The sequence below is a fragment of the Odocoileus virginianus genome, unplaced genomic scaffold (assembly GCF_023699985.2).
Source record: "Odocoileus virginianus isolate 20LAN1187 ecotype Illinois unplaced genomic scaffold, Ovbor_1.2 Unplaced_Contig_31, whole genome shotgun sequence".
Lineage (NCBI taxonomy): Eukaryota > Metazoa > Chordata > Mammalia > Artiodactyla > Cervidae > Odocoileus > Odocoileus virginianus.
Window position 1 is genome coordinate 977,653 of NW_027224348.1, and position 12,550 is coordinate 990,202.

Below are 12,550 nucleotides of genomic sequence, written 5' to 3' on the forward strand. Positions count from 1 at the left end.
TTTATCTTTAACCCATTTTGAGTTTATTTTTGTGTATGGTGTTAGAAAGTGTTCCAGTTTCATTCTTTTACAAGTGGTTGACCAGTTTTCCCAGCACCACTTATTAAAGAGATTGTCTTTTCTCCATTGTATATTCTTTCCTCCTTTGTCAAAGATAAGGTGTCCATAGATGCGTGGATTTATCTCTGGGCTTTCTACTTTGTTCCATTGATCTATATTTCTGTCTTTGTGCTGGTACCATACTGTCTTGATGACTGTGGCTTTGTAGTAGAGACTGAAGTCAGGCAGGTTGATTCCTCCAGTTCCATTCTTATTTCTCAAGATTGTTTTGGCTATTCAAGGTTTTTTGTATTTCCATACAAATTGTGAAATTATTTGTTCTAGTTCTCTGAAAAATACTGTTGGTAGCTTGATAGGGATTGCATTGAATCTATAGATTGCTTTGGGTAGTATACTCATTTTCACTATATTGATTCTTCCAATCCATGAACATGGTATATTTCTCCATCTATTTGTGTCCTCTTTGATTTCTTTCATCAGTGTTTTATAATTTTCTATATATAGGTCTTTTGTTTCTTTAGGTAGATTTATTCCTAAGTATTTTATTTTTTTTTGCAATGGTGAATGGAATTGTTTCTTTAATTTCTCTGTTTTCTCATTGCTAGTGTATAGATATGCAAGGAATTTCTGTGTGTTGATTTTATATCCTGCAACTTTACTATATGCATTGATTATCTCTAGTAATTTTCTAATGGAATCTTTAGGGTTTTCTATGTAGAGGATCTTGTCTTGCTGCTGTTTTTAAGACTTTTAATTTCTAAATATAAAACTCAAAGAGATAAGCCATGAGAAAACTATAGTCTTGATTAAAACTTCAAGGGCTAAGACTTAGGAAAAAGTTTTTTATGATAACATGGGCTCTGACAAGAAGCTTAGATCTGCTCTTCACAGGAGTTTCATCCTCTGCTCATTTCTGAATAGTGAGGAATGTTCCACACTATTAATATTGCAATCAATTATGATTATGGGAACTATAGGGAAACATTCCAAATAATATTTATATCCTTGCATACATCATTCACTAATTTTCCAATCATTATCTGAAAACAATATCAATATGCACTGAAGCTCTTAGAAAAATCACAAGAATGAGAAAAAAAAATGCTATATAAATATTTCCCCAAGAAATCTTTATTAAATGAGATATGAATGACTGTTAAAACAGTACATGCCAATTTACATTCCCACCAACAGTGCAAGAGCATTACTTTTTCTACAGCATTGATATGGACACTATGGAATATGGTATGGACAGTTCTTAAAAACTAGGAATAAAACCACCATATGACCCAGAAATGCCACTCCTAGGCATATACTCTGAAGAAACCAAATTGAAAGAGACACGTGTATCCCATTATTCATTGCAGTGCTATTTACAATAGCTAGAACATGGAAGCAACCTAGATGTCCATCAACAGATGAATGGATAAAGAAGTTGTGGTACATATATACAACAGAATATTACTCAGCCATAAAAAGGAACACATTTGAGTCAGTTCTAATGAGGTGGATGAACCTAGAGCCTATTATACAGAGTGAAGTAAGTCAGAAAGAGAAAAATAAATATCATATTCTAATGCATATATATGGAATCTAGAAAAATGGTACTGAAGAATTTATTTACAGGGAAATGATGAACAAACAGTTATAGAGAATAGGCTTATGGACACGGGGAGAGGGGAGGAGAGGGTGAGATGTATGGAAAAAGTAACATGGAAACTTACATACCATATGTAAAATAGATAGCCAATGGGAATTTACTGTATGGCTCAGGAAACTCAAACAGGGTCTCTGTATCAACCTAGAGGGGTGGGATGGGGAGGGAGATGGGAGGGAGTTCAAAAGGGAGGGGATATATGTATGCCTATGGCTGATTCATGTTAAGGTTTAACAGAAAACAGCAAAATTCTGTAAAGCAAGTATCCTTCAATAAAAAATAGATAAATTAAAAAAGAAAAGAATTGTGATAAAACAATGACAAAAAAAAATAAAATAAAATAAAACAACAACAACCCCCAAAATAGTATATGTCTAACTTCACTCTACTTTCATTAATGGAATATTCTTAATCACTATCCAAATCCCTCCCATACATTCATATGAACACTTTCCTCTACCTTGTCCTTTGCCTCTGGAGAAAAAAACATCAGAAACTATCAACAATTAAGACAAGATCTGATTCAAATGTCTTCTTCTTAATAGCTGAGTAATATTTCATTGTGTATATGTACCACGACTTTCTTATCCATTCATCTGCCAATGGACATCTAGGTTGATTCCATGTCTTAGCTATTATAAACAGTGCTAATAAAAAAACACATTTGAATCAGTTCTAATGAGGTGGATGAAACTGGAGGCTATTATACGGAGTGAAGTCAGAAAGAAAAACACCAATATAGTATATTAATGCATATATAGGGAATTTAGAAAGATCATAGCAATGACCTTATATGCCAGACAGCAAAAGAAACACAGATATAAAGAACAGACCTTTGGACTCTCTGGGAGAAGGCAACAGTGGGATGATTTGAGAGAACAGTACTGAAACATATGCAAAATAGATGACCAGTCCAAGTTCTATGCATGAAACAGGGCACTCAAAACTGGTGTACTGGGATGGGATGGGAGGGGGGTTCAGGATGGGGAACATATGTACACCCATGGCTGACTCATGTCAATGTATGGCAAAAACCATCACAATATTGTAAAGTAATTAGCCTCCAATTAAAATTAATTATTTTTTTAAAAAGGCAACATCTAATACACATATGAAGACTTAATTGCAACTAAAATAATGTCAATTTGCATTGCACTTACTGCCTTCTCAATAAAGGCCAATGTTTAAAAAAATTCAAAATGCTATGCAAACTTTATACTGAGGCTATTACACTTATTATTCCAAAGGATTCTTGAGACTTTCCTTTCTGGCCCTTTGGATAAGTGCCTTTGACTTTCAGGAGAAGCAAGAACAATAATAACAAAACAGTAGGTACTTGTTGTCTTCAGTGTTGCTCATTTTCCCTTTCACTGTTGTTTTTACCCATTGTGGCCCCATCCACGACTCCCTCTCATAAACAAATTTTCTCCTTCCCAGATTCCTTACCTACTTATTTGCAAGATTCTGCTGTCAGGAAAAAAGAGGATGTCATTGTTATTAACAACTTGGTTTGAATACCTTTTTTTTTTTTTTCATTTATTTTTATTAGTTGGAGGCTAATTGCTTTACAATATTGTAGTGGTTTTTGTCATACGTTGACATGAATCAGCCATGGATTTACATGTATTCTCCATCCCGATCCCCCCTCCCACCTCCCTCTCCACCCGAATCCTCTGGATCTTCCCAGCGCACCAGGCCTGAGCACTTGTCTCATGCATCCAGCCTGTGCTGGTGATCTGTTTCATCCTAGATAATATACATGTTTTGATGCTGTTCTCTCGAAACATCCCACCCTCGCCTTCTCCCAGAGTCCAAAAGTCTGTTCTGTACATCTGTGTCTTTTCCTGTTTTGCATATAGGGTTGACGTTACCATCTTTCTAAATCCCATATATATGCATTAGTATACTGTATTGGGTTTGAATACCTTTAATAGGCTATCCTTCCCTGATGGGGCATGAGCCTGAAGAAAGAATGCCTAAAATTAGAATTTCAGGTGTAAAACAAAAGGAACTTTGAAATTCCTACAGGTTTTACCACATGTGCAACTGCACAAATCTTGTGTCTTTCAGGTTCCTGTTTTCCAAAATAAGGGAATCAGTGAGGGGCCAAATTAGAGAATCGGGGAACAATTTTAGCTCTGCTACTTTAATTAATACTCAGAGGACAAGACAAAGCAGCATAGAAGTAGCACACAGACCCTAGTCTCATAGTTTCTGTCTCAGCCACTTTTTCTCTAAAGGAACCAAACCTTGTCACCCTTTCTAGAAGTAACTGGCCCAGAACTATGCAAAGACTTTCAGCTCTTGGGTTTTTACTTTGGTGCTAAAGGCAGTGAATGGACAAAATGCTTTTTATTTTCTCATGATAGCCAAAAAATATTTCAGCTGGAAATGTTCTCTGAATGACAGAATATCAGGTTTGAAAGAAATATTTTCATGAACCATGTCTCCCTTTGGGATGGATCTGGTTTGTCCATTAAGACACTGCTGCCCATGCCCATGAGTTATAGCTCATTCCTTCCCTCAGATACACACTTTATATGATGTTAATATCAGTGTGGTCTTAATATCAGTCAGTGAATTTAGTCATTCAGTTGTGTCTAACTTTTCGTGACCCCACGGACTGCAGCATGCTAGGCCTCCCTGTCCATCACCAACTCCCGGAGCTTCCTCAAACTCATGTTCATTGAGTCAGTGATGCCATCCAAACATCTCATCGTCTGTTGTCCCCTTCTCCACTCACCTTCAATCTTTCCCAGGAATACGGTCTTCTCCAATGAGTCAGTTCTTCATGTCAGCTGGCCAAAGAATTGGAATTTCAGCTTCAGCATCAGTCCTTCCAATGAATATTCAGGACTGACTTCCTTTAGGATGGACTGGTTGGATATCCTTGCAGTCCAAGGGACTCTCAGGAGTCTTCTCCAACACCACAGTTCAAAGGCATCAATTCTTCAGCACTCAGCTTTCTTTATAGTCCAACTCTCACATCCATACATAACTACTGGAAAAATCATAGCTTTGACTAGATGGACCTTTCTTGGCAAAGTAATGTCTCTGCTTTTTAGTATGTTGCTTAGGTTGGTCATAATTTTTCTTCCAAGAAGCAAGCATCTTTTAATTTCATGGCTGCAGTCACCATCTGCATTGATTTTGGAGCCCCCAAAAGTAAAGTCAGTCACTGTTTCCACTGTTTACCCATCTATTTGCCATGAAGTGATGGAACCAGATGCCGTGATCTGTTTTCTGAATGTTGAGTTTTAAGCCAACTTTTCACTCTCCTATTTCACTTTAGTTCTTTTCACTTTCTGGCATAAGGGTGGTATCTTCATATCTGATGTTTTTGATATTTTTCCCAGCAATCTTGATCCAATGTTGTGCTTCATCCCTCCCAGCGTTTCTTATGATGTACTCTGCATATAAGTTAAATAAGCAGGGTGACAATATACAGACTTGATGTACTCCTTTCCTGATTTGGAACCAGCTTTTTGAGCCATGTCCTGTTCTAAGTCTTGCTTCCTGACCTGCATACAGATTCCTCAAGAGGCAGGTAAGGTGGTCTAGTATTTCCATCTTTTTAAGAATTTTCCACAGTTTGTTGTGATCCACACAGTCGAAGGCTTTGGCATAGTCAATAAAGCAGAAATAGATGTTTTTATGGAACTCTCTTGCTTTTCCAATGATCCAACGGATGTTGGCAATTTGATCTCTGCCAACAGAGATCAAACCTCTGCCATTTCTAAATCCAGCTTGAATATCTGGAAGTACACTGTTCACATACTATTGAAGTCAGACTTGGAGAATTTTGAGAATTTGTTTACTAACATGTGAGATGAGTGCAATTGTGTAGTGGTTTGAACATTCTTTGGCATTGCCTTTCTTTGGTATTGGAATGAAAACTGACCTTTTCCAGTCCTATGGCCATTGCTGAGTTTTCTAAATTTGCTGGCATATTGAGTGCAGCACTTTCATAGCATCATCTTTTAGATTTGAAATATCTCAACTGGAATTGTATCACGTCCACTAGCTTTGTTCATAGTGATGCCTCCTAAGGACCACTGGACTTTACATTGCAGGATGTCTAACTCTAGATGAGTGATCATACCATCGTGATTATCTAGGCCATAAATATCTTTTTTGTATAGTTCTTCTTTGTATTCTTGCCACCTCTTCTTAATATCATCTGCTTCTGTTAGGTCCATACCATTTCTGTCCTTTATTGTGCCCATCTTTGCATGAAATGTTCCTTTGATATGTCTAATTTTTTTTGAAGAGATTTCTAGTCTTCCCCATTATATTTTTTTTCTCTCTTTCTTTGCACTGATTACTGAAGAAGACTTTCTTATCTCTCCTTGCTATTCCTTGGAACTCTGCATTCAAATGGGTATATCATTCCTTTTCTCTTGCCTTTCATTTCTCTTCTTGTCACTATTTGTAAGGCCTCCTTACAAACAGTATTTTTTGTAAATACTATTTTTATTTACAAACTGGTATTAGTAAGGACTCATCAGACAACCATTTTGTCACTTTGCATTTCTTTTTCTTGGGGATGGTCTTGACTCCTGCCTCCTGTACAATATCATGAACATCCATCCATAGTTCTCCAGCTTCTCTGTCTATCAGATCTAATCCCTTGAATGTATTTGTCACTTCCACTGCATAATTGTAAGGGATTTGATTTAGGTTATACCTGAGTGGTCTAGTGGTTGTTCTTACTTTCTTCAGTTTAAATCTGAATTTGGCAATAAGGAGTTCAATCTCTGAGCCACAGTCAGCTCCCAGTCTTTTTTCTTTTCTTTTTTCTTTTGCTGACCATATAGATCCTCTCCATCTTTGGCTACAATGAATATAATCAGTCTGATTTCATTATATACGAAGAAAGTAGGCACTGGAGCAGCAGCTGCACAGCTCTGGAGCGAATTTCAGGAGATACCCCATGTCCAAGGGCAAAGGAGAAGCCCCAGCAAGATGGTAGGAGGGGCAAAATCATGTTTAGAATCAAACCCCATACCCTGCCAGAGATGCTCAGAGGGCTCAAACAAACCTTGTGTGCACCAGGACCCAGAGACCCCACAGAGACTGAGACAGAACTGTGTTTGAGTGTCTCCTGAGGAGGTACGGGTCAGCAGTGGACTGCTGTGGAGGGCAGGGGCTCTGAGTACAACAGACTTGGATATGGCATAAGTCCTCTTGGAGGAGGTCGCCATTAACCCCACCATAGAGCTGCCAGAACTTACACAGGACTGGGAAATAGACTCTTGGAGGGCACAAACAGAACCTTGTGCACACCAGGACCCAGGAGAAAGGAGCAGTGACCCCACAAGAGACTGACCCAGACTTGCCCATGAGTGTCCAGGAGTCTCCAGCAGAGGTGTGGGTCAGTGGTGGCCTGCTGCAGGGTTGGGGGCACTGAGTGTAGCAGTGCATGCATGGGACCTTTTGAAGGAGGTCACCATTATCTTCATTACCTCCACCATAGTTTGGCCCCAGGTAAATAGCAGGGAGGGAACACAGCTCCACCCATCAACAGAAAATTGGATTAAATATTTACTGAGCATGGCCCCACCCATCAGAACAAGACCCAGTTTTCCCCTCAGTCAGTCTCTCCCATCAGGAAGCTTCCATAAGCCTCTTATCCTTCTCCATCAGAGGGCAGACAGACTGAAAATCACAATCACAGAAAACTAACCAGTCTAATCACATGGGCCACAGCCTTGTCTAACTCAATGAAACTGAGTCACGCCGTGTAGGGCTACCCAAGAGGCACAGGCCATAGTGGAGAGTTCTGACAAAACGTGATCTTAATATTGGGGAACATAAATGTGTTTTCCATATCCTTGAGTTACCATTCCCTTTTTAGGAGCTTTCCACTTCTGGGTATAATGCAGGCTAGGAAAATAGAAGCTGAATACATATTAACATAGTAAATAAGTGAAATTAAGTGGAAAGGCCACTTGTTGCCTTACAATTTTTACATAAAGTTGTGTAAATCTCTCTTTTATGATTCAGTTTGTCTTCATACTATAACAGAATCTACAACACCCAACATAACTTTTGTATCAAATAAAATGTAGTAGAGATTTGAAGTTAGGGTTGTAACTTACAATGGCTACAGTTTAAGTGGTATAACTTATTTTAAAGCAATATAGTTGTTTCTGTTGATATTCTAGTTACTCGCACTGATTTAGTTCAAATTAGGAGTAAGTTAGTTTCCTCTTTTCTTCAACTTCCTAATTTGTCAAGTTACCACTTAGTGGAACTTGATATAGGATAGATTGTCTATCGTCTACCTAAAAAGCCTCTATAGCCCATTGTATCAAACACAAACTGACAGTATACTCATAAATCTCATTGGGAAATCTAACATTTGATATAATACAACATGCGACTTTTATTTCATCTTAATCAACTCTTAGTAGCAATTTGGAATAGTATTATGATTTTATTTTTGATGTTGAATTTTCCACAAACTGAAGTAGTCTTTAGAAGAGGTTGACTTAGAAAGCGCTGTCACCAAAGCGTATCTGTTTCAGTTCCAGGAAACAGAGGTAAATTGTTCTGTGAAGATGCAGATAAAATGCTATGCTGTTGAGCTTTATAATCTAACTCTTCCATACACAAATTATAACACTTCTTCTGTACACATAAAAATGTCCAACATCCTAGTATCTTATGCCTGATTCAAACATTTCAGGGAAAAATATGATAATATGGTACCATAACTGTCATATGTTTGAAACCATAAATTTGAAAACCTAATTTTATACATTGTATGCTTAATCTCTTCAACAAATATATGAATGATATCATTATTTCCATTTGTATATGTGAAGAAAGTGATGCTCAGAGAATCCATGCAATTGCTCAAGGCCACCAATTAAGGAAATTGGATAACCAGTCTATAAACATAAAACTGTGTCTATAGCCAATCATATTATATCAATATATCACATGTCATCTTCCAAACTCAAATCAGTCAGTGCAGCACTTTATTTCATTTATTCTATTTTTCTTAACCATCAGGGTCATGATTAGAAACAACATTTTGGTTTGGTTGGATCATAGGTATGAAGCTGCAGGGTGAGTTGTTGTTTTTTTCTCTTTATGTGTGAGGACAAAGGACCCTGGTAACTAGGGAAGGAAAGGACAAGAAAACAAAAATATGACGCTAAATTAAGAACTCTCTGTACTATAGTATTACTCCACTAATGATCTGGTCTCAAAAGTCCAATTATAGTAGAGTGGCCATGTTTCTCATGCTTCATCAAGTATTAAATCATAAATCAGTATCTATGACTGGCTACTAAAATGTTCTAATATTGCAATGAGTTATGAAAACAAAGCATTCCTATTTTACCTGGAAAATGGAATTTTAGATGCACCTGCCTCTTTCTTGATTTAGGGATTATAAACTTTTACCTTCAACTTATATATTTTACATAAATTTTCTCCTCCATGTTAAGCATTATATAAAATATGAGATTAGCTTTTAATCTAAAGTTTAATACTAATACTTTCCAAAAATAGTGTTATTGAATTTATTGTATATTATTAATATACTAATTTTGCTCTCACATTACACTCAACTTTAGAAAAGCACATTGATGTTTAAAAATACACAAAAATATGGGAGATCACTGGTATCCTAGTGGTTAGAATTATGGGCTTCCACTGCTGTGGCTGAGGTTCAATTCCTGGTTGTGGAATTTAGATGCTACAAGTCACACAGCATGACAAAAAAAATAAAAGAATAGACTTTTGTAAGTATACAAAAATAATTCTCTCTTTAAATTTGCATAATATAACAAGAGTATCTACACTTATTTATTAAATTGAATGCATTATTTTTGTTATATTTAAAAGTATCAGAGAGAGTATTAATATTCATTGTGACAAGATTTCAAGTACCACATGTTAGTAACATGACAGTTGCAGCATTAATGAATGCCACTTAATAAGTATTGAAAGGTTTCCTAAGTAATACACTTCAATAACACAGGAATTTTTCCCACATTGATATTCAGTTATTTGCTTCCTTATCCAGCAGTTAAAACTAGACTTTTCTGATGAAGCATAATCCTAGTTAAAATAATTATTTGTTGCCTTATTCTATTTTTCAGAAAATATTAAGTTTGCATAGCAAATCAGCATTCACATAACTCAATATGTCATCACTACTCATTAAACTAATGAAAATGTGATATTTTAAAAGGTGTCTTCACTACATACTCAGCTAGGAAAATTGTCTCATATCAAAAATGGAAATAATAGGGTGAAATAATTATGAATCAAAATTTCATATCCAATAAATATTAATATCTGACTAAAGTATATGAAAGAAAGCTATGATTTTACTGAAATTTTATAAAAATCTAATTTTCCAAAATGGCATGTCAGTAAAACACTTTTGTTCAATATTTTTGGTAGAAAAACAAAGATGATTGCTCCATTTCTTTTCATATGAAGTAAATAGTATCCTTGTTGACATATTTTTTACACCTTGGAGTTGAGACCATAAATACAGATATCTATAGAACACAGCCATGTACTAAAAAAAAAAAACGAATGTTTCAAGACAGTGTAAATTAGTAGGTAGTGGTAAGGATTGTGAAAAATCCCAGCTCTATCACATACTATCTTTGAGACAATAAGAAAATTACAATATACTCTTGAGCCTCAGCTTTTTTAATTGTTAAAATATTAATAATAATAACCACCCTGTATAGCTACTATAAAGACCAAGATATATAATGTGCTTAATGATCCTAGCATAAAAGGAGTCTAATATACAGTGAGAACATATGTCCTAGTTTTACTGGGATAATCTCAGTTTTTAATTATATTGTAAGTTAGCCTCCAACTAATAAAAATCAATAGAAAAAAAACCATAATTTAATCCTCAAAAAAAAGTGTCCAGGTTTGGAGATATACCAGATTAGTGTTCCATTTTAATACTAATAATGGAATGGAAGAATGTATAGGACTTCAGCTGAGCATTTTCCACTAACACTACCAGATAATTATTTTCCCAATATTTTTATATCTTCATGTTCCTTAAGATTCTAGGGTAATATATTCTCATTAATGGAGTATTTGAGTCTTTATACAAAAGTACATGTTCTGACCCAAACTTTCCCCATATTTCCACTTAAATAGGTTCCAGAGAATTCTTGCCTCTTCACTCACCTGCATTATGCATATCTTTCTTTTAGTTAGGCAGGCAGGCAGTTCAGTGGCTCAGTTGCATCTGACTCTTTGTCACCACCATGGACTGTAGCACACCAGGGTTCCCTGTCCATCACCAACTACCGGAGCTCATTCAAATTCATGTCCACGGAGACGGTGATGCCATCCAACCATCTCATCCTTTGCCATCCCCTTCTCCTCCTGCCCTTAATCTTTCCCAGCATCAGAGACTCTTCCAGTGAGTCAGTTCTTCACATCAGCTGGCCAAAGTACTGGAGTTTCAGCTTCAATATCAATCCTTCCAGTGACTATTCAGGACTGATCTCCTTTAGGATGGACTGGTTGGATCTCTTTGCAGTCCAAGGGATTCTTCAAGAGTCTTCTCCAACACCACAGTTCAAAAGCATCATTTCTTCAGCACTCAGCTTTCTTTATAGTCCAACTCTCACATCTATACATGACTACAGGGAAAACCATAGCTTTGAATAGACCAACCTTTGTTGGCAAAATAATGTCTTTGCTTTTTATATGCTGTCTAGGTTGATCATAGCTTTTCTTCCAAGAAGCAAGCATCTTTTAATTTCATGGCTGCAGTCACCATCTGCAGTGATTTTGGAGCCCCCAAAATAAAGTCTCTCACTGTTTCCATTGTTTCTCCATCTATTTGCCATGAAGTGATGGGACCAGATGCCATGATCTTTTTTTGAATGTTGAGTTTTAAGCCAGTTTTTCACTCTCCTCTTTCACTTTCATCAAGAGGCTCTTTAGTTCTTCTTTGCTTTCTGCCATAAGGGTGGTGTTATCTGCATATCTGAGGTTATTGATATTTCTCCCAGCAATCTTGATTCCAGCTTATGCTTCATCCAGCCTGGCATTTTGCATGATGTACTCTGCATATAAGTTAAATAAGCAGGGTGACAATATATAGTCTTCTGTACTCCTTTCCCAATTTGGAACTGGTCCGCTGTTCCATGTCCGGTTCTAACTGTTGCTTCTTGACCTGCATACAGGTTTCTCAGGAGGCAGATAAGGTGGTCTGGTATTTCCATCTCTTTAAGAATTTTCCACAGCTTGTTGTGATCCACAGTCAAAGGCTTTAGTCTAGTCAGTGATGAAGAAGTAGATGTTTTTCTGGAACTCTTGATTTTTCTATGATCGAATGAACATTGACAATTTGATCTCTGGCTCCTCTGTCTTTTCTAAATCCAGCTTGAACATCTGGAAGTTCATGGTTCACATACTGTTGAAGCCTAGCTTGGAGAATTTTGAGAATTACTTTGCTAATGTGTGAGATGAGTGCAATTGTGAGGTAGTTTCAAGATTCTTCAGCATTGCCTTTCTTTGGAATTGGAATAAAACTGACCTTTTCCAGTCCTGCGGACACTGCTGAGTTTTCCAAATTTACTGGCATATTAAATGAAGCAATTTCACTTTTAGTGATATGTTTAGTGGTACTGAAAAATCTATATCAAACTAGGATTTGAATAAACAAACTAGAAACGTGTGTTACCTTGAGTCAGAATTTTGTCCCAAGGGTTTTTGGACTAAGAGTCTAAGATCCAACATGGGATTCAGAGGAAGATACCTCAGGAAGTTCTCTGATTCCCATAGAAATACCTCTAATCAAGTTAACACCCTAAATATATAAAC